Source organism: Eucalyptus grandis, chromosome 11, assembly GCF_016545825.1.
Source record: "Eucalyptus grandis isolate ANBG69807.140 chromosome 11, ASM1654582v1, whole genome shotgun sequence".
Taxonomy (NCBI): Eukaryota; Viridiplantae; Streptophyta; class Magnoliopsida; order Myrtales; family Myrtaceae; genus Eucalyptus; species Eucalyptus grandis.
In genome coordinates, this window is record NC_052622.1 from 8,869,973 (window position 1) to 8,882,730 (window position 12,758).

The following is a 12,758-nucleotide window of genomic DNA, read 5'->3' on the forward strand; positions in this document are numbered from 1 at the left end:
AGCTCCGAACAGTGAGAAAATCCAAGCAAGGACTTCCCAGAAATTTCACCACCGAGGATCGGAAGTTAAATTGAAGATATAAACGCGAGATAACTTCCGCGAATTTCCCGGTCGTGAAACAGGGAGGGGCAGAGCAGGAAAGGTGCAAATCCGACAGCGACGAAGGCTAATAACGTCAGGAGAGTAGAAGTGAAGGAATTCTCAGCGGGAGCATGCAGCTACGAGCGGCGATAAGGGTAATCAGAATTGGAATCTGAAAGCAATCTTTGGACGAGCGAGGTTGAAAACCGCTCGAAGCTCTCAGTCTCTGCAAAGGAACGGAGCACTGACTATTGTGGAACCTTCCCCATGTTCCTTCGCTCAGCATTCCTTCTCGCGCCCGCCGGCGTGGTCTCATCCTTGCTCGTTCAAGAACGAACGTGAGAGAAAAAATGAGTCGAATTGATGGGTGAATGGGCCACCACTGAGAATAATGGGCGGAACGTCTTGCCTAGGTCTCATAGGCTTGGCATTAATAAGCCCAAATGCGGAATCTAATAAATGAATTGCACAAATCGGATCCAAATGTTTTTTTATGGGCTAAGGTTTATTCAAAAGGTTCAAGAGCCTGTGCTGAAAAAGAAAACCTCGTTTTATCACTTTTCCTCTCATTTTCATTGTTTTCTATTTATTTATTCATTTAATTTTGATATTAACTTGCTTTTTTTTTATTGTTTACTTTTACAAAAATGAATACTTGAATTGTCAACTAAAATTTATATGTCAACAAACCTTCTCGAGAAAATTTTAGGATAGGTCAGTAGTTCTTGTTGTTCATGATCATTGTACTAAGGATTTACCTTTTTGGAATTTCCTACTGCTCCTGGACCTAACTTTGCCACTATTTCTTTGAAATTAAATTTCAAACAGAGGCCTCTAATTGTGAAAGACCCACTGATTTTTTTCCTTGAATTCATTTTTCTAATTTTGCTTATTTGGTTTGATTTTAATAAGCATAACAAGGGATAAAAGTTTCCAGATCTTTTTTTTTTTAATTATCCTCTTGTAAATGATCCAACTTGAGGGGATATATAAAAACAGTAGTCAACTGTAGGAATAACTTGTTAACGGGGGCAAGATTTGTGCAAGTTTACTAAGTCTACACATTTGACCGACCTATCATCATCAAAGAGGTAAAGTGATGGGTGACTGGCTCCTCCAAAAGTCTTTTGTTCTAGTCTTCTTGTCCCCTTTCCAAGTCAACCACCGTGTTTAAGTGGAATTTCCAATAACAAGGGCCTTCTTTTCGCTTTCACGTCAAAAATCACACAGTTTCTTCCATTTCCAATAACAAGGGCCTTCTTTTCACTTTCACGTCAGGAATCACATAGCATCTATATCCCAAAGAAAATAAAAATAAAAATAAACTCCATACGCTCTACTTGATCCCATTCCATAACATCGATATCCAAAAGAAAAGAAAAAAGAAACTCCATAAGTTCTAGACTAAAGTCAAATCAAAATGCCGAGATGAGTCTACACTGCACTTACACACGAGGTTTAGTTTGCACAATGTTCTACATCTTCTTCATTACCATCTTAGAGGATCATGTCGCATCGTGATAAGATGAAGTATCATATGAAGTCAGCAAAGCCGCAATTGTGGGGGCATCACCGTTCGAACATAAATTATCCATTTTATGTTCAGAGGAGGAAGAGAATTATGCGGTTATCCTGGATTTGACATCACTTGTAGAAAAAAAACTATATATGGTCCCTACTCAGTTAAAAGCATCTCCTACAATGAGAGTTCCATCGATTTAGTAAGCCAATGGAATACTTCTTGCTTTGGTCCTCGTTCCTTCGCTTTTCTTCCCCAAAACGTCTTCCTAAAGAATTGCGGTTCTCTTTATAGACTACGGTTCTTCTATGACTGCACGAACGCTTCTTTTCCCCCAACATCCTCCGAATTGTACTTCTAACGTCAGATACAACGGCTCCGTTGCTTTACTTTTTAATGCGACGTTTCCTCATCCACAAAGTGGATTCTGCCGGTTCTTTACGTAGGTACCAGTAGAACCGGAGGGAGGGCTCTCTAATCAAAACTATCGAAGATGTCGACTACAGGGAGTTGTTGGAGAAAGGGTTCCGATTAAGATGGGATTTACTAACTAAAATAGCTGTATTGGTTGTCAAGAAAGTGGAGGCCGATGTGGACGATTACGAGACATGGACTTTCTGTGCTATTGCCCACATGGATTCAGTCATCCCAAGGACTGCAATAGCGGCGGTGATAAGGTTTTTAAAGTTATGAATTAACGGTTCATGCAATAAGTTCATCATAGATTATTCTCTTCCTTGAACACTGAACAGCATGTGGATATTATGATGGTACGAATCTTATAAACAAAAGTCATGCACGCCGTGCTTTATCAATTGGATCATCTCTCTTTTCCGGTTTACTCACGTGGGCTACTCCACTCTCAGTTCCAAAAGCCAAATTAAGGCTGGAATTCACTGTGTAATCCTTGAGATGTTACGATCTCCATCTTTTTATAGCTCTGCTTCTACAGATACAAGCAATCCTTGCAACACTTAACATTCTATTCTCTAATTACATACACTCAAATTTCTACAAAGAAATAGAATTCTCATTTAACAGCTTCGACAAACAAAAACGGCAAGATGATGGACACTCAAAGCAGCTCCTTTTTTAAAAGGAAAATGATATAAATAATCCTTAAATTTTAACTCGATATATAATGTGATCTTTGGACTTTCAATTTATTTAATATAGTCCCTGAACTATAATTGAATGTGCAAGTCGTTATTAAACTTTTAATATATTTAATGTGATCCATGAACTTTTAGTATATATTCAATATAGTTATTGGACTATATGCAATTATTTAATAGTATGCCTAAACTTGAATGAATGGAAGAATGATATTGAACATTTTCATGTACTTTAAGAACTAAATTGAACATTTATTATAAGTTAAGGAACACTGCACGTTTGGTCAAAGTTTAGAGATCATTGTGCAATTATCCCTTTTTCGTTTCCCTAACTTTGTTACGACCATTTTGGAATTCCAATGCCACGAGTGGCCATTGGTGCGCCATCTACAGTCTCAAACCTCACTATGTAGGTTTACGGAGACAATTTCTCAAAATAGTCAATTCTGCTTCTGCAGCGGTTGCATGCCCAAATATGGTAAACTGTTATGATATTCTCTAGCTCGGTTTTTTGGGATTCCAATACCTAAGACCAGCCATAGAACACCAATTCGAATATAGATCAAATTGATAGAGAGTCTGTATCTTCTCTCTAGAATTTCAGACGCTTGTAGTAGAACCACTAGTCCATCTGTAGTGAGAGCAACTTCTGTAGTCAGGTCCATCCAAGCTTCCACATACCCAAGCTTGTTCTCCTTCCAATAGCTACCTTCGAGCGAATCGACATCATAATGTTCTGTATACCATTCAACTTCTACTTGGTCCATCCAAAATCTTCAATGATTACACGCCCTCTAATTTGTTCACCATTCGCAAAGTCCATCCAAGCTTATTGATGTTTTCTTGTCCTCTAGTTCTTTCACATTCTATTAGTTCATCTGAACAATTTTATGATGATACGTCCTTCAGTTTGTTCACCATCCACTTGGTCCTTTTGAACATCGACATATACCTTGTTTAATTATTTGTTCACAATTTGCAGTGTCATCCACTCATCAACATATCTCATGTCCAATAACTTGGTCACCTGCTACAAAACAAAGCCGTTCTACACCCTTAGATGTCTTATTGCTCACACCATCTTCATAAAATGTATATAGAGAAGATATCTTCTGCACACTCAATTTCACACATGCTAGTATACTTTTTTGTAATCCTCAAAATATCCTAGAAATGTTTCCTAACATTATGACTTGAAAGAGCGGATCCAATTCCACTTAACCATAGAGATCCATGCCTAAGCTCTTATGTGCATCTCTCACTTTTAACCTATCAGTTTCCACTTCCCATTTTGGATCTCCTTCAGGTGAGATAATACCTAATCGGTATACAAGTTTTCTTTCTATGCTAAGTTACCATTTTGCATGGTGCACCCTCATGAATACTTTTGCAGATTCCTACTTTAGAATTGGCATTTTATAATAGGGAAACTGACTTCTCATTTCAGTGAGATAAATATATAGGACTCCTGTTCACCAATAAATTGCACAAATCGTTGACACACCTCATTTTTAATGGCAAATATAAGTTACTCATAATATTTGGAACTTGCTGCCATTCTCAGGTTGTGCGTTAATTTTATATGAAATAGGATTCGGATGAAAGTACAGGCTGTGGCAATTTTTCCCTTTATATTCTCTATTCATCCGAGTATGCGAAGCTGATCTATGAACCCTATGGATGCTATTTTGACATCCTTTCCCTCAATTGACCTATCTGTTTTCTCAACTTTGATGCAGGAAAAGGACGTTGGTGGATGGACTAGGTAATTTCCTTTTTTTCTAGTTATCATATTGGCTCTGCTGACCTGAACAAACCAAAGTATAACTAGGACAATCTGCTCGCCAGTTGACATGATAAAACAAAAGAAACAGGATCATCCTACAGAAGTATCCTTTCTGGTTTCTACTGCAAACCAATCAAACAATGCTGATCAAATCAAAGTTGGTTGTACCAAAATCTTCTTACTTCATCATAAGAGCTCAACTTTCGGTCCACGCTTCCAGCCAACATAATCCATATGTCCTAGGAAACGACACAAAGTCAAAAGCATTTTCCTATATGGGAAACAGGTCAATTATCTCCTGGTGCATCAGGTATTGGAATCGGAAGCTTGGTCATCATCTTCTTGTCCTACATGATCCACTTGAAGATGATGAATGCTTCTTTGAATTTCCATTTGAAGAACGGCGCCTCATATCCTCAGTCCAATTCAGACATGGAAGAGAGCAATGTCTATTTTTAAGTTCCCATTTTCAACCGTACCGAACTTGAAGATGCCACAAATAGCTTCTCTGCTTCCGATGAACTCGGAGACGGAGGTTTTGGAACTGTTCACCACGGTGAGAAAATGTTCTTTCACTATTCCTCCAAGCGATCCTCAATTGAAAGACATTTTCTACAATGTTCTTAACAGGAAAACTTTGGGATGGGCAGGAAGTAGCAGTAAAGCGCCTATATGAACGTAACTACCGAAGGGTAAAGCAGTTCATGAATGAGGTAGAGATCCTAACCAGTTTGCAACACAAAACCTTGTGTCTCTGTATGGTTTGCACTCCTCACGCCACAGCCGTGAGCTTCTACTTTTCTATGAGTACATCTCCAATGGCACTGTTGCCGATCATATCCACGGCCAGAGAGCAAACTCTTCTTCTACATTGCCTTGGCAAATCCAAATGGGCATAGCCATAGAGACTGCTACTGCATTGGCTTACCTCCACGCTTCTGACATTGTCCATCGTGATGTGAAAACAAATAACATCCTTCTCGACAAGAATTTTGAGGTTAAAGTTGCACATTTTGGGCTTTCAAGGCTGCTCCCCAATGATGTCTCTTATATCTCAAGAGCTCCTCAAGGGACTCCAGGTTATGGATCCCAAGTACCGTTGGTGCTGCCAGCTCACAAAGAAGAGTGATGTCTATAGCTTCGGGGTTGTTTGATCGAGCTTGTATCATCCAAGCCAGCTGTGGACCTAAGCAGAGAAAGGGACGAGATTAATTTGGCTGACTTCACTATTAACAAGATTCAGAAATGCAATTATGGTGAATTGATCGGCCCAAATCTAGGATTTGAGTCAGATAGCAAAATCAATAAGATGACAACTTCGGTGGCCGAGTTAGCTTTTCTGTGCTTGCATGAAGCTTAATTTCTATCTCCCAACAGTGAGAAAATCAAGCAAAGACTTTTCCAGAAATATTACCACTAAGGATCGGAAGTTAAATTGAAGATATAAACGCGAGATAACTTCCACGAATTTCCCGGCCGTGGAACAGGGAGAAGCAGAGCGGGAAAGGCGCAAATCCGGAATGCCCAGAAACGACAGGCGACGATGGCTAATAACGTCAGGAGAGTAGTTGTGAAGAAATTCTCAGCGGTAGCAGGCAGCGAGAAGAGGGACGGGCTTTTCCCTTCTTTTACTTAATTGGGCCAACAAAATGAATTCCACACTAGGCATTATCATGAGTTTCAATTAGACTTTTCTCGTGGGTTCCCTCACAGACTGCAAACTTTTCGGGCAAATTGATATTGGCACTGTGAATGGAAATATTTGCCAAGGTTTCAGGGCTTGGAATAAATAAGTACTGAACCTAATTGGAGATACGGACGCACTAAATAATAATTTTTATACGAATTCATTTAAAATTATAAGATACGAGACATTATTTTCCTTAATTTTTGATCGACGAATTAATTTTAAAATATTACATCTAAGTATTAAATTTGACGTCATTTTAGCAATTAAGTTCAAAAATTCACCATAACTTTCGATTGATCACTAGAGTGCTAAAAGCTTTAAAAAAATGTTCACCCAAGTGTCGGAAATCTGATGTGGCATAGCACGTGATAAACGTTTTTAAAACATTTAAACATTCAAGTAATTGATAAAAATAAAAATAAAAAGTTATATGACACTTAAAGTGATCGAAAAAAATTATAGCAATTAAGTAAGTAATATATATAAATTATAACACTCAAGTGATCCAACAGAAACGCCTAATTGTCAAAGACCTACTGATTTTGTTTTTTTCTTAAACTTATTTTTCTAAATTTGCTTATTTGGTTTAATCTTAATAAGCAAACAGGGATAAAACTTTCCTTTTTTTTTTTAACCCATCAATCCTCTTGTAAAGGATCCAACTTGAGGAGATGCATGAAAAAGGAGTCAACTCTCGGAATGACTTGTCAATGGGGCAAGATTTGTGCAAGTTCACTAAGTCTACACATTTCACCAACCTATCATCATCAAAGAGGCAAAGTGATGGACGGCATTGCTCCCTTGAATGTCCCTACCTGACTCTTCTCAAAAGTCTTTTGTTCTAGTCTTCCAGTCCTCTTTCCAAGTCAACTGCCGTGTTTAAAGTCAACTGCCGTGTTTAAGCAGCTGATCTTACTTGACCAGTCAAAAGAATTGTCAATAACAAGGGCTTTCGTTTCACTTTCATATGAGGAATCAAACAACTTTCCCTTCTTTCTTCTTCTTCTTCTTCATACTATTCCATTCCGTTCTTTAGCTTTGATTTCAATAATTAAAAGGAAAAAAATTCTCATTTCCAAGCTAGAACCATATTGAAATCCTGGGATGGGTCTACACTGTGCTTCCGCACAAGAGGTAATTTGCATTGCATTGCACATCTTCTTCATTGCCATCTTAGAAGAGCACGTCGAGTCATCATCATATGAAGCTTGCGAACCCCGCAACTGTGGCACTGATGATTTCAACCTAAGCTATCCCTTTATATTCTTGGAGAAGGAAGCAATTTATGCGGTTACCCTGGATTTGAGATAACTTGTCGAGGAAAAAGGCTACGTATGGGAGCTACGCAGTTAAAAGCATCTCCTACAACGAGAGTTCCATCGAATTAGTAAGCCCAAGGGATACTTCCTGCTTTGCTCCTCGCCCCTTCCCCTTGCTTCCCGATAACGTTTTCCTACAGGACAGTGTTTCCCGTCATCCTAAACTTTTATTCTTCTATAACTGCACCGACCCTTCTTTTCCCTTCCATACATCCTCTGTGAATTGTACTTCTAACGCCACATACAACGCCTCTGTCGCGTTGATTCCAAACTGCACCTTCTATCGACAAGGTGGTTCCTGCCGGTCATTTGCAGTGGTACCAGTACAACTGGAGGAAAATATCTCGAATCAAACTATCAAAGATGTCAACTATAGGAGTTGTTGCAAAAGGGTTCCAGTTAAAGTGGATTTATCAACCAGTTGTACTGGTTGTGAAAAAAGTGGAGGCCGATGTGGACGATCACAAGACACGAACTTTCGGTGCTATTGCCCACATGGAACAATTCATCCCAGGGACTGCTATAGTGGCGGCGGTAAGGTTTTGGAATTAGGAATTAACGGTTCATGCAATAAATTCGTCATAAACCATTCTCTTCCCTGAATAGAACATGGTTATTACGATGATACAATTTTATTGAGTGTTACGAGGAAAATGAGCATTATTAATCGTGTCATCTCCCTTTGGCCTATCCACTTAGCATATTCAACTGGCCTACTCCACTCTCCCAACTCTAGCAACACAAATCAACGCTGGAATTTATTATGTAATCCCTGAGATATTTTGGCATCTGAAGATGTTTCTTCTACTTGTAGCTCTGCTTCTACAAATACAAGCAATCTGCACTACACTTCACACTCTATTCTCTAATTACTGATGCTCAGACTCCTACAGAAAAATGCAATTAGATTTACTCATCTTTTACACACAAGAACAACAAGAAGATGAACACTCAAAGCATAGACTCTTGTTCATTTTGCCCAACTCCATTATTTGAGTTTACAGCCATGAGATCTCGAAAGACCATTTGAAATTAAAATCCTACGAGCAGCTTTGATTGAGAGAGTTTCCCAAAGTAGTCGCTTTTGCTTCTGCAGCTCCATCATCATTTGTTGCCTGCAAAAATATAGTAAACTGTTTTGATCTTCTCTAGTCCACTTTTTTGTGGATTCCAATACCTAAGATCATTTGTATAACACTAATATGAATTTAAATTACATTGATAAAGAGTCAACATCTTCCCTTCATGATTGTATAGGCTTGCAGTAGAACCAATACTCCGTCTATAGCGAGAACACCTATTGAAGTGAGGTCCAAGTTTCTATGTGCCGAAGCTTGTTTGCTTACAACTTTCAGGCACTTTCAAAGCATACTAAGTCCTTTTGTTGTGTAGACTATTCACTTTTTGTTTGGTCTATCAAAACTCTTCAACCACTGCTTGCCCTCTAATTTGTTCAAGGCTTGCAAGGTCCAACCAAGCTTGTCAACGTCTTCATGTCATTTGGTTAGTTCATCTTCCATTTGTCCATCCAAAACTTTTTTATGATCACACGTCCTATGGTTTATTTACCATTCACAAGGTCCTTTTGAACATTGACATATTCCTCATCTAATAGGCTGTTCGCCATTTGCAATGTCCATCCAGTTATTGCCATATCTCACGTCCAATAGCTTGTTTATCTTTTAAAGCAAAAGTCGTTCTACACTCTTAGATGTCCTATTGCTAACACCATCTTCATATGAATATTTACTAGTGTCTTCTGCACACTCAATTGCACATGTTTGTATACCTAAAATGTTTTGACATCCTCAAAATATTATAGGCATCTTTCCTAACAGTATGACTTGAGAGAACGGATACTATTGTGCTTAACCATAGAAATCACACGCCATAGCTCCATGTGCATTTCTCACATTCAACCTATCAGTTTCCACTTCCTATTTCGGCTTTCCTCGGGTGGGATAATACACAATCGGTGTTCACGTCATCTTTCTATGCTATCTTTTTGCATTTGTGCAAACCTCATAAATACTTTAGCAGAACCTTTAGAATAGAGATCTTATGACAATTAAACCGACTTCTCATTTCAGGAAGATGAATATATAGGACTCTTGTTTGCCAATAAAATGCACAAGTAGTTGACACACCTCATTATAAATGGCAAACATAAGTTACCCCACTTTATATTTTGAACTTGCTCTGCCATTCACCTTCCGATAGGTTGTGCATCAATTTTATATCAAATAAGATTCGGATGAAAGTACTGGTTGTGGCTATTCTCCCTTTTATTATTCTCTATTCGTCCAAGTATGTAAAGTTGATTTATGAACTCTATGGAGGCTATATTGGCATCCTTTCCCTCAGTTGACCAATCTGCTTTTCAACTTTGATGCAGGAAAAGGGGTTTGCGGTGGAAGATAGGACTAGGTGACTTCCTTTTCTTAGTTTCTTGTCTGCTATCACATTGCCTTCGCTAACCTGAACAAATCAAAGTATAACTAGGACAATCTGTTCCCCTTGACATGATAAAACAAAAAAAAAAAAAACAGGTTCAACTTACTGCAGAAGTATCCTTTCTGGTTTTTACTGCAAACCAATCAAACAATGCTGATCAAATCAAAGTTGGCTATAGTAAAATCTTCTTACTTCGTCTTAGGATCTCAACTATCTGTCCATGCTTCCAGCCAACATAATCCATATGTCCTAGGAAACGACATTAAAGTTAAAAGCATTTTGCTGCATAGGACACTGGTTAATTATCTCCTGGTGCATCAGGTATTGGAATCGGAAGCTTGGCCATCATCCTGTTGTCCTATATGATCTACTTGAAGAGGAAGAATGCTTCTTTGAAGTCCTGTTTGAGACACAGCACCTCTCATCCTCAGTCCAATTCAGACATGGAAGAGTGCAATGTCTCCTTTGAAGTCCCCATTTTCAACAGTACCGAACTTGAAGAAGCCACAAACAACTTCGCTGCTTCCAATGAACTAGGAGAAGGAGGTTTTGGAACTGTTTATTACGGTGAGAAAAGTTCCTTCCCTATTTCTCCAAGGGATCTTCAACTGAAAGACATTTTCTACAATGTTCTTAACAGGAAAAATTCGAGATGGGCGGGAAGTAGCAGTGAAGCGCCTATACGAGCATAACTATCGGAGGGTAAAGCAGTTCATGAATGAGGTAGAGATCCTAACCCGTTTGCAACACAAAACCTTGTGTCTCTGTACGGTTGCACTTCTCGCCACAGCCACGAGCTTCTACTTGTCTATGAGTACATCTCCAATGGCACTGTTGCCGATCATATCCATGGCCAGCTAGCAACTACATTGCCTTGGAAAATCCGTATGGGCATAGCCATAGAGACTGCTACTGCATTGGCTTACCTCCACGCTTCTGACACTGTCCACCGTGATGTGAAAACAAATAACATCCTTCTCGACAAGAATTTTGGGGTTAAAGTTGCGGATTTTGGGCTTTCGAGGCTATTCCCAACGATGTCTCTCATATCTCAACAGCTCCTCAAGGGACTCCAGGTTATGTGGACCCTGAGTACCATCGGTGCTACCAGCTCACGGAAAAGAGTGATGTCTATAGCTTTGGAGTTGTTCTGATCGAGCTTGTATCATCCAAGCCAGCTGTGGACATAAGCAGAGAAAGGGATGAGATTAATTTGGCCGACTTTGCTATTAACAAGATTCAAAACTTCGCGTTTGGTAATTGATCGACCCAAATCTAGGATTTGAGTCAGATAGCAAAATCAATAGGATGACGACTTCGGTGGCCGAGTTAGCTTTCCTGTGCTTGCAACAGGATAAGGAAATGAGACCTCCAATGGATGAGGTTTTGGAGGAACTGAAGGCGATCGCATGCAATGAGAATGCCGCAGACATATTTGCTTATGCGGATGAGGTGAAGGTGTCCTTGCTCCATCTCCTTCGCATTACGACGATTCCCAGCTACTGAAGAATATGCAGTTGACCCATTCTCCAGTTTCTGTGACTCAAAAGTGGGGTAGCAGCGGCAGTTCTGCTCCTGGTGTTGATGGTTAGATTATCCATGCAGCCTCTTGTCACATACTTTGCACACACGTGAATGCAACTTCAAGTAAGCAGTCATATATGTTGAGATATTACTTATTTGAGTGCTGAAGGTATGGACATGGTAATAAAGCATTAATGTCAATCTGGCTTGCGCATTATATTGAATAGTTTATCCATTGTTTCAACCCCATTAAAAATATCAACACGACACATCAACATATTGGTTGGCCGAAAAAGAGAACGGCCTATATACATGAGTAGATTCACACGTAGATAACTATTATAGGAAGTCTTGAGACCATCTTTCTCTGTGGTTGGTCGTGACTTATACTGAACTTCTGTGATACAATCATTCAAGCTTACGACCATGGTGACCTGACATGTGACAACATGTATATCAGGTCTCTCGCTAAAGTGAGCATGGGGTGAAAAGGAAATATGGGGATGACTATTATGGTTGATGTGTAATTCAAAGTTATGTCCACTCGGATTATTCCGTCCACACTCTTTTTCCTTTCCGCAAGACCGGGAGATTGGACGCTTCAGATGCAAATCCAAGTTTGTCTATGGTTCAATTCGTTGTTTTGTCCCGATATTTTCAATTACGATAAAGACGTTCTGTAATATTATCGTAACTCTCAAAGTCATGCTCGGTCACAATACCAAATCAAATACAGCAAGTGGTAATCAAAATAAAGATAATAACGAATAGAGGGTCCATTAGTAGGTAGAATTTAATGTTCTTTCCATGATCCCCTTTAATTGACATAGATTGGAGAAATAATTTTTGGAGAGGAAATCTATACAGTGGCAATAAAGGTGACTTATCTATCAACTCATTTCAATTGGTTTGAATCCATTAATTGAAGGGAATCATTTTGTTACCTCTAGTTAATCGATAATCTCAATTTTAACTTGGCCAATGATTTTAGTAATTTCACATGAATTAGGTACCTAAAAAGAATACGCATCCTAATAGTTTCGACGCAACCATTAATTCACAATCCCACTAGCTGCAACCTTCCCTTGCAATGTCACCACTCTCGATCCTCAACGAGACATCTTCAAAAATTTCTCGTATTCTCTTCTAGCGATTGTCGTCCTGCCCGTGAGCCATTCGGATAGACCGGCATAAAGTCATGCGCACCCCAGGGATGACGCATGTTGTAATATTTGCTTTTGGGGTTGAAATGTCAACAAAAAGGAAAAAG

The 12,758-nt window shown here is 39.2% G+C and overlaps 1 pseudogene; it reads left to right on the forward strand.

Moving 5' to 3' along the window:
* Window positions 1-5,390: 5,390 nt before the first annotated feature.
* On the forward strand, window positions 5,391-11,712 carry LOC104435554 (annotated as a pseudogene).
* The last annotated feature ends 1,046 nt before the right edge of the window (window positions 11,713-12,758 follow it).